This window comes from Pan troglodytes, chromosome X (genome assembly GCF_028858775.2).
Source record: "Pan troglodytes isolate AG18354 chromosome X, NHGRI_mPanTro3-v2.0_pri, whole genome shotgun sequence".
NCBI classification, from domain to species: domain Eukaryota; kingdom Metazoa; phylum Chordata; class Mammalia; order Primates; family Hominidae; genus Pan; species Pan troglodytes.
In genome coordinates this window covers 97,502,366-97,514,390 of record NC_072421.2, presented here as the reverse complement: position 1 = coordinate 97,514,390, position 12,025 = coordinate 97,502,366, and the positions used below count along the sequence as shown (strand labels likewise).

Sequence of the window (12,025 nt, the reverse complement as noted above, 5' to 3'; positions counted from 1 at the left end):
TGAGGAGAAGAGCAGGGCTTCAGCCGGGCGCGGTGGCTCACGCCTGTAATCCCAGCACTTTGGGAGGCCGAGGCGGGCGGATCACAAGGTCAGGAGATCGAGACCATCCTGGCTAACACAGTGAAACCCCGTCTGTACTGAAAATACAAAAAAAAAAAAGTTAGCCGGGCGTGGTGCCAGGTGCCTGTAGTCCCAGCTACTTGGGAGGCTGAGGCAGGAGAATGGCGTGAACCTGGGAGGCAGAGCTTGCAGTGAGCCGAGATCCCGCCACTGCACTCCAGCCTGGGCGACAGAGCAAGACTCTGTCTCAAAAAAAAAAAAAAAAAAAAAAAGCAGAGCTTTAAATAGAAATTTTAAACAAGTAAAATCAAAATCCTGAAACATTTCTTCAAAGAATTATAACAGGAGATGAAACATGGCTTTACCAATATGATCCTGACAATGAAGCCTAATTAAAGCAATGGCTACCAAGAGGTGGAAGTGATTCACTCAAATCAAAAGTGGACCGTGAAGAGCAAAGGTTGTAGCAACAGTTTTTGGGTATGGTCAAAGCATTTTGCTTGTTGACTTTGTGGCTGGTCAAATAATAACATCTGCTTTTTATGAGAGTGTTTTGAGAAAGTTATTCAAAGCTTTAGCAGAAAAATGCTCAGGAAAGCTTCACCAGAGAGTCCTTCTCCACCAGTACAATGCTCCTGCTCATTTCTCTCATCCAACAATGGCAATTTTGGTAGAGTTTTGATGGGAAGTCATTAAGCATCCACCTTAAAGTCATAATTTGTCTTCTTCTGACTTCATTTGTTTCCTAATATTAAAAAAATCTGTAAAAGGCACCCATATTTCTTCAGTTAATAATGTAAATAAGATCACATTAACATGGTTAGATTCCCAGGACCCTCAGCTTTTAGAGATGAACTAAATGGCTGGCGTTATCACTTACAAAAGTATCTAGAACTTCATGAACCTTATGTTGAAAAATATAATTTATAGTTTCTATTTTTACCTTTTAATTCCCTTTTTCCATGAACTTATTTAAATCCCCAAATCCAAATATTTATTTGGTATTTGTCTCTTATATCTACACAATATTTGAAAATCTTAGATACCTAAAGGGCACCTTTCTCTTAGTTCTCATGTAGGGTAAATGAAGTCACTTCCCACCTACTGATGTTCTCAAAACATCTCTAAAGATAAGCACTCATGCAAATTATCATGATGACTTTGCAATTGCTATTTGTGTCAGCAGTGTACCTAAGATAGCTGTGCTCAGCAAAAGAAAGGCATACTTTCCTGCCAAATCAATGCCAGGCATTGTGTTTTACATCTCCCCAAACTGGTACTTTGTGAGAAGAGTAACAGTGACTATCAATGACTAGCAGGAGCCATCAGAGCAGATTGATTCTGATAGTTAAAACTACCGTACCAATTTCAGGCCTGTGAACATTGTACTGTTTTCCAAAGTGTCTGCAGTTTAGATATTTCTGCACCTCTGTTCCCAGTAAGATGCTACAGTAACCTATTGATTTTTCTAGAAATCATGTTCCTTTGCTAGAATATTACCTCTGTTTTCGTTAATTGATGAATTGGTTGTCAATCATAAATTACTCCACAGGTAAATGAATTTTATTATGTATAATCATACAATAACTTGAAACCTACATAATTTCCTTCTGATACCATTAAGGAGAAATAAAGCTCTATTCTTCTACCTGCTTTCCTCATTCGTTTTAGTTGTAAAATTGAAAGGTAACATTGATATAATAGCAAAAAACTGTAAGCACAATTTTTAGGGCTTAGATTCTTGTCATTTTTTGTTTGCTATCTAGTTGAATGACCTTAAGCAGGAGAGTCATATAACTTCTTGGAGCCTCAGTTTCTTCTTCTTTCAGATAATAGCACAATCATGAATGCCTTTTGAAATAGCAATGCATTATGTTAAATAAAGGGCAATATTGTTAACATTGCTTTGAAAACCCTCTACATTTGTCCTTTTTTTTAAAAAAAAGTTCAGTAATTTCTGCCTTTTTTTCCTTATATTACTTTTTCCCCTATTATGAAAGAGCTGCTAATATAATGTCTTGAATTTTCTTAATTATGCTTTCCAAAGAAGTTATGATTACATAAATTTTGCATTTTGGAGAGAGCTCATTATTATGCTTAGACTTGAAACATGGATATTCGTTAAACATTAAAGAACTACTCCTGTCTTATCATTTAGATCTTTTGAAATAAAGCGGTGGAACAGACTATATTCTGGCCCTTACACTGGAATGAAATACAATTTTCTGAAATGTAGAAGCATTTTTCTTTTGCTATTTCTATTTCACTCAGGCTGGTAAATGCCTAAGGGACACAGCACATTTTGGACACTGCTTATGTTCCACTGCTTTTCTTGGTCCATGTCCTCTGATGGAAAAGTCTCAGGAAGCATTAGCAGTAGGAGGCTTTCTCAATGTAAACAGATGTGTGATTCTCTTCGGTTCGGTGGAATCGGGTCTCCAACACGTTTAAACTCTTTGCTTAGTCGATACGGCGAGTCTCTCGAATTATCTAATTGATGTCAACTCCATTCTATTCAGGAGGTTAGAGAAGGGAGGAATCTGTTGGGAATGAGGTAAATGTAAGGAATTCTTAGACGGAAGAGTCTTCACCCCCTTGTTCATTTTCCAGATTGGTGGAACTTAAAATAGTCCACCTTGTAACATGTGACATAGGCAAAGAAAAGCAAGGTTTATTTTAGAAAAAAGGGAGATTTATTAAAATAATAGAATAGACAGTTTCATGAACATCCATCCTTCTAGCTTATCAGGCCAGAAATAGCAGGGCAACTTTGATTCCTCCTTTTTTAAAAACAGATTTATTGAAGTATAGTTGATATACAGAAAAACTGCATGTGTCTAATGTATATAATCTCATGGAGTTTGGACATATGCATACACCAATGATACCATTACTACAATCAAAATAATAAATGTATCCATCCCCTCCAAAAGTTTTCTAGTGTCCTTTGTGTGTATGAGTGTGGTAAGAACACTAAATATGAGATCTACACTCAATAAAATTTTAAGTGTGCAATACTCTATTGTTTTCTATAGGTGCTATGTTATACAGCAGATCTCTAGGACTTACTCATTCAGCATAACAGAAACTTTATGCTCATTGAGCAAAATCTCATTTTGTCTCCCCCATAAGCTCCTGACATCTACCATTCTACTCTGCTTTTATGAGTTTGAATATTTTAAATATCTCATATGAGTGGAACCATGCAGTATATGCCCTTCTCTGACTGGCTTATTTTTCTTAGCATAATCTCCTCCAGATTCATCTATGTTGTTGCAAATGGCAGAACTTCCTTCTGTTATAAGCCTGAATAGTATTCCACTGTGTGTCTTTACCATATTTTCTTTATTCACTTATTTGTTGATGAATATTTAGATTCTTTCCATATCTTGGCTATTGTGAATAATGCTACAATAAACACAGGAGTGCAAATATCTGTTTGAGATCTTCATTTCAGTTCTTTTGGATATGTACTCAGAAGTAGGATTGTTGGATCATCTGATTATTCTATTTTTAATATTTTGAGGAACCTACATACTGTTTTGTATAGTGGCAGCAGCATTTTGCTTTCCCACCAACAGTGTGAAAAAGTTTGAATTTCTCCACATTTTCACCTATCTCTCTCTCTCTCTCTCTCTCTCTCTCTCTCTCTCTCTCTCTCCCTTTCTCTCTCTCTTTTTAGATAATGGGATACTGGTTATCATAACGTGTGAAGTGATTGCCACAAAATTCACCCATTTAAAATGTACAATACAGTGGTTTTTAATATATTCACAGAGTTCTGTAACCATCATCACAATCAATTTTACATTTTTATCACACTCCCCCCAAAATCCCCGTACTCGTTAGCAGTCACTCACCATCTTCCTACAATCCCCCTACCCAGCCCCAGGCAAAAATTAATCTGCTTTCTGTCTGTAGATTTGCCTATTCTAGCTTGTCTTGTTCTTGATCTTAGAGGAAAACCTTTCAGGTTTTTTTTTTTAACATTGAGTATGATGTTAGCTGTAGGCTTGTCATATACGACCTTTATTATGTTGAGGTGCCTGTATCTACTAATAGATTGTAGAGCATTTTTATCATCAAAGGGTATTGAATTTTTTCAAATACTTTTTCTGCAACTATTGAGAGGATAATATGCTTTTTATTAATTCTGTTAATGTGGTGTATCACATTTATTATTTTGCAAATTTTAAACCATCCTGGCTTCCCAGGGATAAATCCCACTTGGTCATAGTATATAATCATTTAAATGTGCTATTGATTTTAATTTGCAAGTGTTTTGTGGATGATTTTGGCACCTATGTTCATCAGGGTTATTGATCTGTAATTTTCTTATCTTGTTTTATCTTTGTGTGGTTTGGTACTATGGTTGTGCTGGCCTCACAAAATGAGTTTGGAAGTGTCCCTTCATACCCTACATCTAATCCATCAGCAAATAGCACTGATTTAAATTTGTCCACTTCTCACCATATCCAGTGCTGTAACTCTAATCTAAGGTACAATTTCTCATTTGTGTTATTGTCATAGTATCTAACTTATCTCTCTGCTTTCATTCTTGACCCACGGTCTATTCTCAACACAGTATGAATTGTTATTCTTTAAAAAGTTAAGTTATATTGCATTACTCCTTTGATCAACATTCTCCAATGGATCTGCATTTCACTTAGGGTTTATAACAAAGTGATATCAATAAGTACAAGGTCCTACACAATCTTTACGACCCTTATGTTATGTCTCTATCTTAATGTCCTACTATTTGTTCTCTTTACTTTATTTCAAGTCATTTCACTCCACCCACATTTTCATCCTTGATACTCCTTGAATATTCTAGGCATATCCCTGCATTAAGGACTTTGTACTGGCTGTTGCATCTGTCTGAAAGCCCTCTCCATCTCCACCCCAACCCATATCTCCAGGACCAACTTCTTCACCTCCTTGAAGTCTTTATTTAAATGTCGTCTAACTCACCAACCCATCTACCTGACCCTTACCCCACACTACCAGTTTCTTTCACATTTAATTTTTCTTCTTTTTCCTTAGCACTTATTACTTTCTCCCACCTGTGTAATTTACATGATGCTTATCATTTTCTGTCTCTCTCCTACCACTAGAAAGTAATTTTCATAGGAGTAAGGACCTTTGTTTTATTCGCCAATATAAAACTGATGCTTAGAATAATGTTTGGTATATAGTGGGCATTCAAGAAACATTTGTTACATGAATGAAAAAAGTGGATGTATGAATGGAAGTATAGAAAATTGAAAGGATGAGAAATAGAATAGAGCAGGGCTAGGTGGCGACTGACCCAGGCATATAGGAAACTAAAGGAACTTCTTTATCTCATTTGTATTATTTTGTGCACTGTGATCTTTTCCACCCTACTTTGTTGTATATATTTGTTCCATCATCCACACAATGATGTTTTATGGTTGTAAGCAAACAAATCCTGTTCTGGTTTTGTTAAGCTCATTCCTAAGTATTTTATTGTTCTGATGCTATCACAAGTATAATTGTTTCTTAATTTCTTTTCAGATTGCTCATTGTTACTGCATAGATATAAATTTGAATTTTTATATTCATCTTGTATACAAAATCTTTGCTGAACTTGCCTATTAGCTTATATTTTTAATGGATTTCTTAGGATTTTCCGTATATAAGATCATGTCATTTGTAAACAGAGATAGTTGTACTTCTTTTCCAATTTGGATACTTTTAATTTCATTGTATTATCTAATTGCTTGGCTATAACCTTCAGTACAATGTTGAGCAGCAGTGGTAAAAGTGGACATTCTTGTCTTGTTCTTTTTTTTCTCTTTTAAATGACAGAAAAAATGCATGTATTTATTATGCACAAGTGATGTTTTGAGCAATATATACATTCTTGAATGACTAAATCTAGTTAATTAATGTTCATAATTACTTCATAAGTTATTTTTGTGATAATTTGAACATAATGTTCAAATTACTTCATAAGTTATTTTTGTGATGAGAACACTTAACAGTAACTCTCTTAACATTTTCCAATGCTGACAGTTATAATGTATTGACTATTGTTACCATGTAGCACAATTAATCTCTTGAACTTATTCCTCCTATCTAAATACAATTTGTAATCCTTTGACCAACATCACTTCAACCTCCTCCCCCAAATCCCCCTTTCTGGTAACCACCATTCTACTCTCAAGTTCTATGAAATAAACTCTTTTAGTTTCCACATATGAATAAGATCATGTCATATTTGTCTTTCTCTGCCTGGTTTATTGCAGTTAACATAATGTCTTTCAGGTTCTTCTATGTTGTTGCAAATGGCAGGATTTCCTGCCTGTTTTTATGGTGGAATAGTATTCCATTGTGTACATATACTACAGTTCCGTTACTCATTCATCCATTGATGGCCTTATCTTACACTTTATCTTAGGGCAAAAGCTTCCAGTCTTTAATCATTAAGTATGTTAGCTGTGGGACTTTCATAGATTCCTTGTAACAGGTTCTGGATGTCCTCTTCTATTCCTAGTGCATTGAATTTTTTTTTTTTTCATGTAAAGGCATTGGATTTTGTCAGATGCTTTTTCTCCATCTAGTGAGATGATCGTGTGGTTTTGCCTTTTATTCTATTAATACGGTGCACACTCTGGTTTGAAAGATAGTGTCTCCTCCAAAATTCATGTTGAAACTATTCCCAATGCAGCAATACTAATAAGTGTGGCTTATGGGAGGTGATTAAGTCATGAGGACTCCGCCCTCATGAATAAGATTAGCAGCCTTATAAAACGCTCAAGTTTGATGGAGGCACTCTCCTGCCCTTCAGTCCCTTCCCTCCCTTCTGCCATGAGAAGATACAGTATTCATTTCCTCTGAAGGATGCAGCAACAAGGCACCATCTTGGAACCAGACAGCAGTCCTCATCAGATACTAAATGCTGTCACCTTGATTTTGTACCTTGCAGCCTTCAGAACTACGAAAAAATATATGTTTTTGTTTTTTATAAATTACCCAGCCTGTGGTATTTTGTTATAGCAGCACAGACTGAAACAGTATGTTATATTGATTGGTCTACAAATGTTATCAACTTTCAATTCCTGGGATAAATTTCACTTGGTTATATTGTATAATCTTGTATAATTATTTTTATATGTTGTTGGGTTTGGTTTACTAATATTTTGTCGAGGATTTTTGCATCTATATTCATAAGGGATATTAGTCTTTAGCTTGTGTGTGTGTAATGTTTGTCTGGTCTTGGTATCTGGGTAAAACTGGCCTGATAAAGTGAATTGAAAAGTGTTTCCTCCTATTCTACCTTTTTGGAGAAGTTTGAGAAGCATTGGTGGTAATCTTTTACATGTTTGAAGAAATTATGAGTGAAATATTGACATGGGATTTTTTTTTTTTTTGGTAGTTGTTTCATTACTAATTTGATCTCTTTATTTGCTGTATTTCTATTTGGACTTTTAAAAAAATATCTTCTTGAGTCAGTTTCGTATGTTTGTGTCTTTCTGGAAAATGTATCCATTTCACATAAATTATCTAATTTATTGATTTGTTGGTATACAATTGCACATTGTATTTTCTTTTCTTTTTTCTTTTTTTTTTTTTTTGGCAGAGTCTCACTTTGTTGCCCAGACTGAAGGGCAGTAGTGCAATCTCAGCTCATTACAACTTCTACTTCTAGGTTCAAGCCATTCTCATGCCTCAGCCTCCCAAGTAACTGGGATTACAGGTCTGTGCCACCATGCCCAGCTAATTTTTGTATTTTTGGTAGAGACGGGGTTTTGCTATGTTGGCCGGGCTGTTCTCGAACTCTTGACCTCTAGTGATCCGCCTGCCTTGGCCTCCCAAAGTGCTGGGATTACAGGCGTGAGCCACTGCGCCCAGCCAATGCTTTTTATTTCATAATGTTGGTAGTCATGTCCCCTTTTATTTCTGATTCTAGTAATCTGAATCTTCTCTCTGTTTTTCTTGGTCAGTGTAGCTAAACGTTTGTAAATTTTGTTGAGCTTTTCAAAAATAGAAACTTTGTTTTCATTGATTTTATCTATTTTTAGTCTCTGTTCCATTTATTTACATGCTGATGTTTATTATTTTCTTCCTTGTGCTTGCTTTGGATTTTTTCTTTTCTTAGGCTTTTAGGATGGAAGATTAGGCTATTGATTGAGACCTTTCTTGGGAGAATTTTTGTGTCTCCTGGCATAAAGTTATCACTTCTAAGAATTATTGTTGTTGTTACCATTCTCGAAGAGAATGTCTATTCCATGTACCAACGTACCTAGTAGGGTTGTTAACCAGTACTTTATTTCAAAAAGTAAAAAAAAAAAAAAAAAAAAAGTAAGGGGGCCGGGCGAGGTACCCCAGGGTGCCAGTGGCACCGGTGCCAGGAGCTGAAGACGGAACCCGGACTGAGGCACATCGGCTGTAGTGGCGAGTGCTGGAGGCAAGGTGAGGTGAACTAGAGCTGTCCCCACCGCCCGACCGCCCATAGAGGCTGAGCTGTGGCCTTCTCAGGGCTGAGCGGTGTGGAGCGGCGTGGGAAAAGTGGGTATGGCAGCGATTTCCCACCCCCACCCCGTGCCCCCAGCCCCGCACCACCGAGCTGGAACTACTCTTGGACAAGATATGAGACATTAGTGTTGAAAGTTGAAGAATAAAGTTGTTGGGTAACCTGATGATGGCAAATGTCTTCATTTATTTGATTGTGGAAGCCTCCAAAAGCAGTAGCCAATAATAATAATAATAATAATAATAATAATAATAATAAATGTAAGGTGGGTTAATAATAATACCCAAAGAGAAGCTTTGGAAGATTGCTACACCTCTCGAGGCACACTGGAACAGAGAACAAGAAAAGCTGAACAAGTGGTACAATCCCATCCTGAGTATGTTGGCCAACCAGACGGGGAAGTGTACGGGTTTTCCAGTATAAGCCATCTGAATTACTGTGAACCTGACTTGAGGGTCACGTCAGTGGTTACAGATTTTAACAATTTCCTGGACAGATTTGATGACTTTCTGATGTATTTGAGATGCTGCAATGATTCACTGCTTTTAGATCAGCCAGATAAGTGTGCAAAGAAGCACTTCTTATTTCTGGTGATTAAGTACCTCACTCCGCATTTTGCCAGAAGGCAAGTGATTCCGGATTCCTGGGTCAGAGAAACCAACGTGGGAAACCAAAGGGTGATGTAAGTTTTCTTGCTGGGTCAGATACCCCCAGAGGTCAACCACCCGGACTTTTCTGATATGCTGAAATTTGAGAATGAGAAGCACCCAAGATAGTTTTATGCGGAGCTATAGAGACACTTTCTTCAAGTTGTCTCTGAAAGAAGTGTTGTTTCTCGCTGGGTAAGTACTTCCTGCCCAGACACGTAGCTTGTTTTCAAGGGCAAAGATGATGTTTTTGTGAACACCCATTACATACTGAACTACGTGAATAGCTTATCCAAGAAAAAAAGCCAAAGATCTGTTTATAGGTGATGTGATCCACAATGCTGGACCTCATGGGGATAAGAAGCTGAAATACTACATTCTAGAAGTTGTTTACTCTGTCCTCTACTCACCCTATGCAAGGGGGAGGGCGGATTCCTCTAGTCCAGCCACCTGGCTCTGAGGCTGTACCATATCACTGACTGGGTCCATCTCTAACCTATTGATGATTTTTATACTGCAATGTGCCTTCAAAAACTTAGCCTTGTTCCAGAGAAGCACAAAGGCTTCAGGACATTTGATATGAAGGAGACAAACAAGAATAACATTTGTTCCTACATAGATCTGATGTTAGTACATAGTGGAAAACCTGAAGAGATGATTGTTATTTGGTCTCGGTTGCAAAATGCTTATTTAAAATGCTAAAATATATCCAAACTAAATTTTGCATAGAAAGGTGTATTTTGAGTGGTTCCCGTGTTGTGTTCTCAAATTACAATATTTTTTAAAAATTAATTTTTTTTTAAGTTCTGGGATACATGTGCATGACATGCAGGTTTGTTACATAGGTAAACGTTTGCCATGGTGGTTTGCTGCACTTATCAACCCATCACCTAGGTATTAAGCTTAGCATGTATTAGCTATTTTTCCTGATGCTCTTCTTCCCCCTCCCCCCTCCACAAGCCCCAGTGTGTGTTGTTCCCCTCCCTGTGTCCATGTTTTCTCATTCTTCAGCTCCCACTTACAAGTGAGAACATGTGGTGGTTGGTTTTCTGTTCGTGCATTAGTCTGCAGAGAATAATGGCTTTGAGCTCCATCCGTGCTCCTGCAAAGGGTATGATCTCATTCTTATTTATGGCTGCATAGTATTCCATGGTGTATATGTACCATATTTTCTTTATCCAGTTTATCATTGATGGGCATTTGGGTTGATTCCATGTCTTTGCTATTGTGAATGGTGCTGAAATCAACATACATGTGCATGTATCTTTATAATAGAATGAGTAGTATTCTTTTGGGTATATCCCCGGTAATGGGATTGCTGGGTCAAATGATATTTCTGCCTCTAGGTCTTTGAGGAATTGCCACACTGTCTTCCACAATGGTTGAACTAATTTACTTTTCTACCATAGTGTAAAAGTGTTCCTTTTTCTCCTCAGCCTCACGAGCATCTGTTGTTTCTTGACTTTTTAATAATCACCATTCTGACTGGCATGAGACGGTATCTCACTGTGGTTTTGATTTGCATTTCTCTAATGATCAGTGAAGTGGAGCTTTTATTCATGTTTCTTGGCCTCATGAATGTCTTCTCTTGAGAAATGTCTGTTCATGTTCTTTGCCCACTTTTTAATGGGTTGTTTGTTTTTTTTCTTGTAAATTTGTTTAAGTTTCTTGCAGATTCTGGATATTAGCCCCTCATCAAATGGATATATATTGCAAAATTTTTCTCCCATCGTGTAGGTTGTCTGTTTACTCTGTTGATAGGTTCTTTTGTGTGCAGAAGCTCTTTAGTTTAATTAGATCCCATTTGTCAATATTAGCTTTTGTTGCAATTGCTTTTGATGTTATCATCATGAAATCTTTGCCTGTGCCTATGTCCTGAATGGTACCGCCTAGATTTGCTTTGTAGGGTTTTTATAATTTGGGGTGTTACATTTAAGTCTTTAATCCCTCTTGAATTAATTTTTGTATAAGGTATAAGGAAGCAGTCCAGTTTCAGTTTTCTGCATATGGCTAGCCAGTTCTCCCAACACCATTTATTAATGGTGGGAATTCTTTCTTCATTGCTTGTTTTTGTCAGCTTTGTCAAAGATCAGATGGTTGTAGATGTGCGGTCTTGTTTCTCAGATCTCTATTCCATTTCTTTGGTCTGTGTGTCTGTTTTTGTACCAGTACCGTGCTGTTTTGGTTACTGTAAGCTTGTAGTATAGTTTCAAGTCTGGTAATGTGATGCTTCCAGCTTTGTTCTTTTGCTTAGGACTGTTTTGACGATATGCACTCTTTTTTGGTTCCATATGAATTTTAAAGTAGTTTTTCTAATTCTGTGAAGAATGTCAATGATAGTTTAATGGGAATACCATTGAATCTATAGATTAGGCAGTATGACCATTTTCACGATATTGATTCTTTTTATCCATGAGCATGGAATGTTTTTCTATTTGTTTGTGTCATCTCTGATTTTCTTGAGCAGTGGTTTGTAGTTCTCATTGAAGAGGTCCTTCACTTCTCTTGTTAGCTGTATTTCTTGTTGTGTTCTTCTCTTTGTAGCAATTGTGAATGGGAGTTCATTCATGATTTGGCTCTCTGTCTATTGTTGCCACATAGGAATGCTTGTGATTTTTGCACATTGATTTTGTATCCTGAGACTTTGCTGAAGTTTCTTATCACCTTAAGAAACATTTGGACTGAGACAATGGGGTTTTCTAGATATGGGATTATGTCATCTGCAAACAGAGATGGTTTGACTTTCTCTCTTCTTACTTGAATGTCCCTTCTTTCTTTCTCTTGCCTGATTACCCTGAGAATTTCCAATACTATGTTGAAT

General features: G+C 36.9%; 1 pseudogene; it reads left to right on the top strand.

Moving 5' to 3' along the window:
* Window positions 1-2,094: 2,094 nt before the first annotated feature.
* LOC100615522 (N-acetyllactosaminide beta-1,3-N-acetylglucosaminyltransferase 2-like) lies at window positions 2,095-9,906 on the top strand (annotated as a pseudogene).
* The last annotated feature ends 2,119 nt before the right edge of the window (window positions 9,907-12,025 follow it).